The following is an 11,393-nucleotide window of genomic DNA, read 5'->3' on the forward strand; positions in this document are numbered from 1 at the left end:
GCACACACACATTCCTCTCTCTCCCAGTCTAACCTTGTCGGACTTATGTTTAATCTTTTTAATTACTCCTTATCCATGCTGCATAACCTCTAATACCTAACGGTTAAGTTTCCGGGTAGAATTATTTACCCTTATAAATTATTTTATCAGTTTCACAGTGGGACCCACACAAATCGGAGATCATCTGTTCACCTACTCTGCGACTCACAAAGACACAAAGGTTGGAACCAAAATCTCAAATTTGGACTCATCAGACCAAAAGACAGATTTCCACAGGTCTAATATCCATTGCTCATGTTTCTTGGCCCAGGCAAGTCTCTTCTTATTATTGGTGTCCTTTAGTAGTGATTTCTTTGCAGCAATTCGATGTGTCTGTTACTTGAACTCTGTGAAGCATTTATTGGGGCTGCAATTTCTGAGGCAGGTAAATCTAATGAACTTTTACTCTGCAGCAGAGGTAACTGCCAGTTTCATCATAGTGCTTGATGGTTTTTGCAACTGCACTTAAGGAAACTTTAAAAGTTCTTGAAATTTTCCGGATTGACTGACCTTTATGTCTTAAGTAATGAAGGACTGTCATTTCTCTTTGCTTATTTAAGCTGTTTTTGCCATAATATGGACTTGGTCTTCTATCAAATAGGGCTATCTTCTGTATACCACCCCTACCTTGTCACAACTGATTGGCTCAAATGCATTAAGAAGGAAAGAAATTCCACAAATTAATTTTTAACAAGGCAGACCAGTTAATTGAAATGCATTCCAGGTGACTCCCTCATGCAGCTGGTTGAGAGAATGTCAAAAGTGTGCAAAGCTGTCAAGGCAACGGGGTGGCTACTTTGAATGAATCTCAAATACAAAATACATTTTGATTTGTTTAACACTTTTTTGGTTACTACATGATTCCATATGTATTATTTCATAGTTATGATGTCTTCATCATTATTCTACAATGTAGAAAATAGTAAAAATAAAGAAAAAGCCTTGGATGAGTAGGTGCTTTCGACAAGTACTCTATACATTGAGTGTACAAAACATTAGGAACACCTGCTCTTTCCATGACATAGTTGAATCAAGGTGAAAGCTATGATTCCTTATTGATGTCACTTGTTAAATCCACTTCAATCCGTGTAGATGAAGGGGAGGAGACAGGTTAAATAAGGATTTTAAAGTCTTGAGACAATTGAGACATAGATTGTTTTTGTGTGCCATTCAGAGGGCGAATGGGCAAGTCAATATATTTGAGTGCCTTTGAACGGGGTATGGTAGTAGGTGCCATTCGCACCTGTTTGTGCCAAGAACTGCAACGCTGCTGGGTTTTTCACTCTCATCAGTTTCCTGTGTGTATGAAGAATGGTCCACCACCCAAAGGACATCAAGCCAACTGGACACAACTGTGGGAGGCATTGGAGTCAACATGTTCCAGCATCCCTGTGGAACACTTTCGACACCTTGTAGAGTCCATGCTCCGACAAATTGAGCCTGTTCTGAGTGCCACTCATTGTTAGGAACGTGTTCCTACTGTTTTGTCCACTCAGTGTAGTTAGGTTAGTAGAGATAGGCCTGCCTGCTCCTCAGGGACATGCTATAAGGTTCACCCTTGCATGGTTGTGTCTGTGGAGGTTGTAACATTCAGGCTAATGTCACAATGACTGCATGGTAAGATACTAGAGCATCTCAAAGGTAAGCTGCCTGCTACTACTCTCTGACACAACCGTACATCCCTGTCTGTGGTGCATTGCCGTTTTCAGGATCTTGTACCCAATGTGTTACAAGGTGTGACTTAACCAGTCAGTCTTTTCTTGAGGCACTGCAGAACAAAAACGGACTAAGACTATGCGTTGCTTCAGTTTATAGTCCACTTCTGTAAGGCTTGACCCATACAACCACATAACAGAGAAGGAACTTCACAATGCTGCATTACTTTGAAATGTTTAGAAGAAGCCTATAGCCCTAATCTGAAAACACATATTTATCTTGTGAATGGTAAAAGACGATTCATATAAATAAATAAATAACCAAAAAATATATAGCCAAATTAATGCTGTAGGACTTAGGGCACTGTACAGGACAGGTGTTCAGTGGGACCTAGTTTCAACATCACCCAGAGACCAAATGACTAACCATAGTGCATTGTGGGAGAAGATTCATAGCAGTCCTACTAAGGCTATCCTAAGGCATATAGTATTCGACGCTATTAAAATCCGTGATTCATCAAAGAAGTCATCAGAATATGTAACCCCTTACGTTACCTTCATACATACACAATCAGTTACGTACCATATAGCTTGGATTGAACCACAAAGTACATTAAAAATGTTTGTGAAAATAATTTCCTTCTCGGAGGACTAACTATTATATTCTACTGTTTTTTTTTTTTTTTTTAAAGGACTACAAGTATGATGAGGACCTGGCACTGTCACTTTCTGACCTTTATTTCCTTTGTTTTGTCGTTATTTAGTATGGTCAGGGCGTGAGTTGGGGTGGGCAGTCTATGTTTGTTTTTCTATGATTTTGGGATTTCTATGTTTCGGCCTAGTTTGGTTCTCAATCAGAGGCAGGTGCCGTTAGTCTCTGATTGAGAATCATACTTAGGTAGCCTGGGTTTCACTGTTTGTTGGTGGGTGTTTGTTTTCCGTGTCTGTGTTTGTTCGCCACACGGTACTGTTTCGGTTTTGTTCACTTTATTGTTTTGTATTCATTGAGTGTTCAGTTTATGTTTTATTAAACGATATGGACACTTACCACGCTGCGCATTGGTCCTCCGATCCTTCTCGCGAAAACCTTTACAGGCACAAAGCTACATGCATTTCTTAAGATACACGCAACATGTGGGTACAATATGTATTATCTCTCAGGCTTTTCCCAAACATTGTTAACAACCACATGCCTTCAGAAGCAGCCAGGGGAACAGAGTCATATGTGATTCATAGGCTACAACCCACTGTTTGTTTGGGAAGGAATATATTTAGACCTTGGCATATGCACTAATTCAACACCATTAAGCATTATTTGACTATTGCCATGCAATTCATAAGATTACCCAAAGCAATGCATTTTTCCTGTCTGGAAATGCAGTGTTTGAAGATCACCTTTGCCAGCCAAAGTAATACTGCTGAGTGATGTTGGCACCATACTTCACGCAATGTTTTCAACCGTCTCCAATCATCTCTCTGGTGCTATGAGGTGACAATTATAAGCCCACTCCAAATCTGGGGACTCCTTAGTAGGTGACAGTTATAAGCCCACTCTAAATCTGGGGACTCCTTAGTAGGTGACAGTTATAAGCCCACTCTAAATCTGGGGACTCCTTAGTAGGTGACAGTTATAAGCCCACTCTAAATCTGGGGACTCCTTAGTAGCCCCCAGATTTGGAGTGGGCTTATAACTGTCACCTGCTTTGCACCAGAGAGATGATGGGAGAAGGTTGAAAACATTGTGGCATGTCTCAGAATTGATGTACTATATGTCTTTTTCTGTTGGGTGACCTAACTGTTACACCCACTCCCATGTTTAAAACTAGTATTCAACTACATATCTACTATTTGTATCCTTCTATGCACATAGAATATGCATCCCAAATGGCACCCTATTCCCGATATAGTGCACTACGCCTGACCACAACCCTGGTCAAAAGTAGTGCACTGTAGGGAATAGTCTGCCATTTGGGTTACAGACATAGACACTCTTTATCCACTCTCTATATTGTAATAGCAGCGAGTAGTGGGTTTAAATCCACCGTCCATGCCTGCCTAGACTCGAACATGCCATTCTGATTTTTCTTTGCCTTTAGGTTAAGAGTTTGGGATTTTTAATACCGTCACTAAATGCACGCTAGGCCTGGGCTATGAGTTAAAACATAGTAAATCTTCATATTACGGGTGCTGAAGTGACAGCTCCGTTTAGCCCAACCAGGCTAACAGGTCAAGAGAACTCTGCCAGCCATCCAACTGTCATGTACACTCCCAACTGTCACCATCTTCACGCGCACCAGCGCTTATTGACACTCACCTGGACTCCGTCACCTCTCTGATTACCTGCCCTAGTTATGTCTCCCTTCCCCAGGCGTTATTGTTTCTGTGTCTGTGTCATGTCGGTGCGCTGTCCGTCTTTCTTGTTTTGTTCATGTTCGTTTATTTACTAAATGTATTCACTCCCTGAACTTGCTTCCCGACTCTCAGCGGACATCGTTACACCAACCTACCAACCAGTTTTTTTGTTTGTTAGAGTCAATAAAGAGGAATAACATATAGGCCTAGATAGGATTGCAAAGAATGTAGAAAAAAAAGGATTTAGGCTACTGTATATATTTTTGTAGTCCAGAGAACTCCATGAGTGTTGAATATTCAAAATGGACGCTTGTCTGTCACCTAAGAATTTGACACCCCATTTCGCTCAGGATGTTTCATTCAGACTTGTTCAGACAACGACACTGTCTTGTTGAAAGGACAAAATCGTACAAAATTCTTGGAAAGACTTGGCTAAACAACAAATGAGTCTTCTGAGAATCGAACAACTTGAGCGATAAGTGGGTTGCAGAAACAGGGTCGGAGTCAGACAGCTTTAGTGGTTTTAAACATCATGGAAATGGCTGCATTGACATGAATGTCTTGCTCTCAGCCATTTTTCTTACAGTTTGGGAAAGACAAATGCATTTTTTGTCAGTAATCCATGCACAGCCAATAACAACAGCCAAAACGTTAGAAGAAAAAACATGTGGGTGTGTACATGGTTGTATTAAAATCCTTTCACTGTAGAATCTCAAATCACTCCAACCTTTAAATATAGATTTTTGTCTAATCACTGTTAAGATCCGGATGCTTGACGAGGGAAAACAGTGCAAATAGTTATTGTTTTTCTCAGCTACACTGGATATAAATAGAGGCCGTAGTGCATTCCTGGTTCAGGTGGGAGCCTAACACCATGTGGATGTAATACACTTAAACAACAGGCCTCACTGACACTCCAAAATTCAAGCATGCCAGCAAACTCTTCCGTGCAAATATATACCCTCACCTGTGTCTTATATTCAGAAGCTTTCCCTTTAGTTCATTTGTGTGATTACATGATAGATAGCCTGATGACGAGCAAGGAAGTTATGTACCATTCACTGCCCAACCAATTTTTTTTTTTTTTTAAATGGCCATTTGGATACACAGTGTGGAATTTGATGCTACTTTATGATTCCCACGTAATAAAAAAAAAAAAAACACCCATCACAGTAGCCTAATGCAAAGCGCACATGGACTATGAGTAGACTATTTTAAAGTTAAGTTATTTTCCTCTCTCAACTTTGCAACCTGATAGGCCTAGACAACTCACTGCCTTAGCAAGGCCTAAATAAACAAAGCCAGTCCATGTTAACATTCAGAATTATCTAGGTATGTTTTAATTGTATGTTTCACCTTTTTTAACTTCCAGGTCAAATTAAACTGCATAATAGGCCATGCAAGGCAAAATGCAAAAATGTATTTACTTCGTTGCTATAGAAAATGTAGATATCCCAAATGGACTAGAATAGCCTATGTCTCTTATTTAGAAAAACATAAATAATTACGCAAATCCCTCCATATTTTACCAACTCATGTAAAGTATTTCATCCACCCATCTACTTTTCTTTCCCCTGGGCACCACCCCTCTATCCAAACGCAGAGTCTGTCACCGGCTGAAGTTACAGCACCGTTCCAGCTGTTTTGTTCCAACGTGTTGGTACGGTAGAAGCAATGAGTCAGAAAAGACTCAAACATAAACGGGCCAGGCACATACAGCGCATGAACACCGCGGACCGTATCCACAACGCACCTGGAGATACTGCAGAAGCACATAGGATCGCTGGTGTCATCAAATCATTTTCTGTGAAAATAGAGGAGAGGGGAGAGGAAGATCATCTTTGGAAAACGGAGGTAGGCATAATGCTTTTTAAATTTTATTTTTTACAATCCAAATAGTTTTACAATCCAAATAGAGGCAGTACTAATCTATCCCCTGTTTATGTCTCACCTGTGTAGACATAATAACACATTCCTTACACATTTTGGGGAGGAATGCCAAAATGTCAAATTCAAGGGCTGATTGAAATAATTGTGTTGCTGTCTGCATAGTTAAGCTCTTTGAGATATTATGCCTAATTGTTGCCAAATTATGCCTTCCGGTAATTATGCCTACCCTGAATTATAATTTCCTAATTTAATTGCAATCCCAAATGTGCCAATTAGGTAGTATAGTATTATATCGCACCATATCAAGACTGTGATGGATTCAGGGCTTAGTATGCCAGTGTTTTTTTCATATACATCAAAGAGGTAAACAGATACATCTTCAGCTGTAAGAGGTCCTCCTCTCATCACTATGTGGCTGTGGAAGGGAGAGTGTTGCAGATAGCCTGTAACTGAAGGGGTGATACACAGCTGTGAGACACGTGTGCACACAGCCTGTGGCAACTGATACTTCCTTCTCTCAACCTCAACATCTTCTTCCGCTTTTCTTGAGGGCAAAAAAACAAGTAATTGAACTATGTTTGACAGTCAATTACCACCACATACTAATGATTTCATCTGTATCTATTTGTATAGATAATCCTATTTGCCTCAAGTAATTGTGTATTAAGTGTCTGAATTGGCACCCTAGAGTAAATAGTCACTACATAGTGCACTACTTTTGACCAGGGTCCATAGGGCTCTGGATTGCCTATAGGAATAGGGCGCCATTTTGGATGCAGACATTGGCTGCTCTCGTGACCTGGTGATGCTAATTAGAGGTCATAGGTCATCTACTATGTAACATGACACCGTTGTGTACCATGTGGGGGTAGCTATAAAGCATGAATTACTTTACAAGTGGTCATATTTCATATTCAATAGTTGATATGAATTTCTGAATGACAGTGATTCAAGTAGCAGCCCATTCAGTATTTATAAAACTTCATAATTTCACATAGAATTCAGTATTCAAGTATGTGTTCAAATGATTCAAGTAATCAATAAAAAAAATCTACATGGAAATTGAGAAAATTGAGGCAGCCAATAAGGAATCCACACAGGTCTGGCCTTGTTCATGTAAGCATCCACAGCAAATGACACTGACATGTTAGAGAGAGGATTACATTTTTGTTCTTGAATAAGAAGATGAGCTTACGTTAGAATAATATACACATTATTTTCCTTTTTTTTTAATATCCATTAGCATCCGTTTGTGGCCAGTGTATTTGTACATTTTTACAGTTTTATCCTTCCTTTTATCCTTCCTAGTGTAGGCTAAATCATGGCCATGGTTCTGCCGTAGAACCTGTCCACGCTACATCCATCAGTCAATGCTATTGAAACAACCCGTCCAAGAGAAGCTGTTGTGTCAGATTACATGTTAAGTCATGTTATGCTATGTTATGCTATGTCATGTTATGTCATGTTATGTTATTAGACAGGAGCCTTTGGCCATGACTGAAATCTTGTATCAGTGGTATAGTGAACTTAACTTCTAAATGATTTCAACACCCAGGTCTGATTTCAGTCTTTTTCCCTTTCAGTTTCGCAGGAAAATCGATAGGCACCGCCAGTAAATCACTGCTCCCTATAAAAAGAGCTCTCGTTTATCAGGTGAATAAAATATACAGTACACACCTTACCTTGCCCAAGGCTAGGGTCTCCGCTTAAATCAACAACACATTCTCAATCAGGGAACTTTGGAACGTTTATAGCAGAGAGAGGGAGAGTGTGAACGTGAGAGCGAGAGAAACAGAGAGAGAGAGAGAGTACTAGTAGTAGATAATGCCAAAAATTGAGAAATAATTAGTAAAAATTCCATAAGAAATACTAATTCTGACAAATCTATCTATATATAGCGGGTCAAAAAAGTATTTAGTTAGCCACCAATTGTGCAAGTTCTCCCACTTAAAAAGATGAAAGAGGCCTGTAATTTTCATCATAGGTACACTTCACCCATGACAGACAAAATGAGAAAAAAAATCCAGAAAATCTCATTGTAGGATTTTTAATGAATTTCTTTGCAAATTATGGTGGAAAATAAGTATTTGGTCAATAACAAAAGTTTATCTGAATACTTTGTTTTATACCCTTTGTTGGCAATGACAGAGGTCAAACAGTTTCTGTAAGTCTCTTCTGTAAGATTTTCACACACTGTTGCTGGTATTTTGGCCCATTCCTCCATGCAGATCTCCTACTAGAGCAGTGATGTTTTGGGGCTGTTGCTGGGCAACACGGACTTTCAACTCCCTCCGAAGATTTTCTATGGGGTTGAGATCTGGAAACTGGCTAGGCCACTCCCGGACTTTAGAAATGCTTCTTACGAAGCCACTCATTCGTTGCCCGGGCGGTGTGTTTGGGATCATTGTCATGCTGAAAGACCCAACCACGTTTCATCTTCAATGCTCTTGCAGATGGAAGGAGGTTTTCACTCAAAATCTCACGATACGTGGCCCCATTCATTCTTTCCTTTACACGGATCAGTCGTCCTGGTCCCTTTGCAGAAAAACAGCCCCAAAGCATGATGTTTCCACCCCCATGCTTCATAGTAGGTATGGTGTTCTTTGGATGCAACTCAGCATTCTTTGTCCTCCAAACACAACGAGTTGAGGTTTTACCAAAAAGTTATATTTTGGATTCATTTGACCATATGACATTCTCCCAATCTTCTTCTGGATCATCCAAATGCTCTCTAGCAAACTTCAGACGGCGATGGACATGTACTGGCTTAAGCAGGGGGACACGTCTGGTACTGCAGGATTTGAGTCCCTGGCGGCGTAGTGTGTTACTGATGGTAGGCTTTGTTACTTTGGTCCCAGCTCTCTGCAGATCATTCACTAGGTCCCTCCGTGTGGTTCTGAGATTTTTGCTCACCGTTCTTGTGATCATTTTGACCCCACGGGGTGAGATCTTGCGTGGAGCCCCAGATCGAGGGAGATTATCAGTGGTCTTGTATGTCTTTCATTTCCTAATAATTGCTCCCACAGTTGATTTCTTCAAACCAAGCTGCATACCTATTGCAGATTCAGTCCATTTTTTTTCTCAGATTTTTAAGTGGGAGAACTTGCACAATCGGTGGCTGACTAAATACTTTTTTCCCCCACTGTAGTTTGAAGTCCTGTTAGTTAGTTTGATATTTCCACACAGTAACTTCCTTTGATTTTTCTGCATGCACCAGTGTGATGAATGTGATGTAAAAAGAAATACATGTTCTGTTTTGAAACAGTTAACATGGGATGGACAATCTAACGACAACCAAGATTGTAAATGCTGGTGCCAGTGGCAAGGGTAAGAAGTCACTGAATATTCTAGAGAAAATGCGTTTTATTTTGCATTGCTGTTTTGGCTTTATAGAAGCTTGCATTGATTTTGATACACACTGAAGTTTTGGAATGACACACACAAATACAGATTTGTGTTTTTGTAGTCGTTCTCAATGACCAAATATGATCTATAGATATCACCTATCGGCCACAACACATGATTGCAGTGTACCGTGATATTGAACCTGGTACTCTTCAAATAGATTTTTACAAGTGTGTTGGCCAGGAATACATTTTAACATGAAACCTATTTCTGAATTGTCAATGTATCTTTTTTTTCATAGTTGTCAAAGAAACAGTAACCATAACAACCCGGTTGACATCACTGCCGCCAAGTGAGTTGTGTCCTTTCTGAAGGTTTTCATAATTTATACACACTACATGTACCTGTGAATATAATATCCCATAAATATGAATTTATCCTCTGTCCATCTGAACGTTGAGTTTCTATAATTCATTAAAATATATATTTTCATACTATAATTATTGGTAGTGAAGATTATTCATGATAATTTTCAGCAGTCTGGGGCCTTTTCGATCACTTCAGAACTGCATCCTTCCTTCCTACCTTCCTTGATGTAATCACAGATCTGAATGGTTAGAATGGTGAAATAAATGGGTGTTAATCGTGCTTGCACCTATTCAATCACTCATAGACCTGTGCTTACCTCAAGGAGAAAAAAAGGAGGATACATTTCTAAAGTATTCAAACAGGACCAATGGTGTAAAGTACTTAAGTAAAAAGAATTTAAAGTACTACTTAAGTAGTTTTTTGGGGATACTTTACTTTACTGTTTATATTTTTGACTACTTTTACTTTTACTTAACTACATTCCTGAAGAAAATCATGTACTTTCTACTCCATACATTTTACCAGACACCCAAAAGTATTTGTTACATTTTTAATGCTCAGCAGGACAGGACATTTAAAAAAAAAATTCACACCCTTATCAAGATAACATCCCTGAGAAAATGGTGATGTCTGGCTTGCTTAATAAAATGAATTTTAAATGATTTATATTTTCACTTTTGATACTTAAGTATATTTAAAACCAAATACTTTCAGAATTTTACTCAAGTAGTATTTTACTGGGTGACGCTCACTTTTACTTGAGTAATTTTCGATTAAGGTATCTTTACTTTTACTCCAGTATGACTTTTGGGTACTTTTTCCATCATTGAACAGGACCCAAGTCCTCAGCATTGGTCTTTGACAGTACCTCATTTCTCCACAAGAGGGAATCACTAACTCTATCGTCTCCAACCAGAAGAGCGTGTCCTCGAGCAGTTCAAGTGGAGTTTCCGTTGTGGAGAGGAAGGTCATCTCTCAGAGCAGTGGTAGCAGCAGCAGTAGTTATGCCATAACATGTTAAAGACATGCTCAGACAGAGAGCCAGTGGAAAAAGTCTACATTTAAAAAAACATCTAGATGTAATTTTTATTTTTTTGACACAGTGTGCCAGTTTTTTTAACACCTGCTCGTTTGGAAGACAGTCAGAATACTGTAAAAGACAGTTTTTCTTGTACTGTCAATCACAGCCTAAACTATTCCAACGAAAGAGCTTAGATGCTCCTATAGAACTCCTATGGTAACTGATATATAATTCCATTACTTATAGGATTCAATAGATATATAGACAGCTAAGCTACATGAGGGGCACAGGGGCAAGTGCCCCCTGAGATTTGTCCTACATAAAAAATATATATATACTTTTTTGGTGATTGCTTGTTTATTCTCTTTAATACCACCAGCCACTTGGCAATTTTAAGAAGTTGGCTTCAGCTAGCTCAGATAGGTTCCCAATTTCCCAACCTCGTAACTAGCTACCATGAAGCAATTTCAAGTTAGAGTAGCTAGCTTGTATAACTATCTTAGCTGGCATGCCTGCTGGCAAAGTTTGTAGACTTTAGAAAAGCAAACAATAACTAAATGTACTGAATAAGACTCACTCTCTCTCCACTCTGTATAAGTTCTAATCATTATTTTTCTCTTTTCCCCCTCCAGCCTCAGGTGGTCTCTCTTCGAGGAGTGGGCTGCTCTCTATTGGAGGAGGAGAGTCTACCAGTAGAGCCATCACAGGAGGCAGTAGCTCAG

Source organism: Oncorhynchus mykiss, chromosome 13, assembly GCF_013265735.2.
Source record: "Oncorhynchus mykiss isolate Arlee chromosome 13, USDA_OmykA_1.1, whole genome shotgun sequence".
NCBI lineage: Eukaryota > Metazoa > Chordata > Actinopteri > Salmoniformes > Salmonidae > Oncorhynchus > Oncorhynchus mykiss.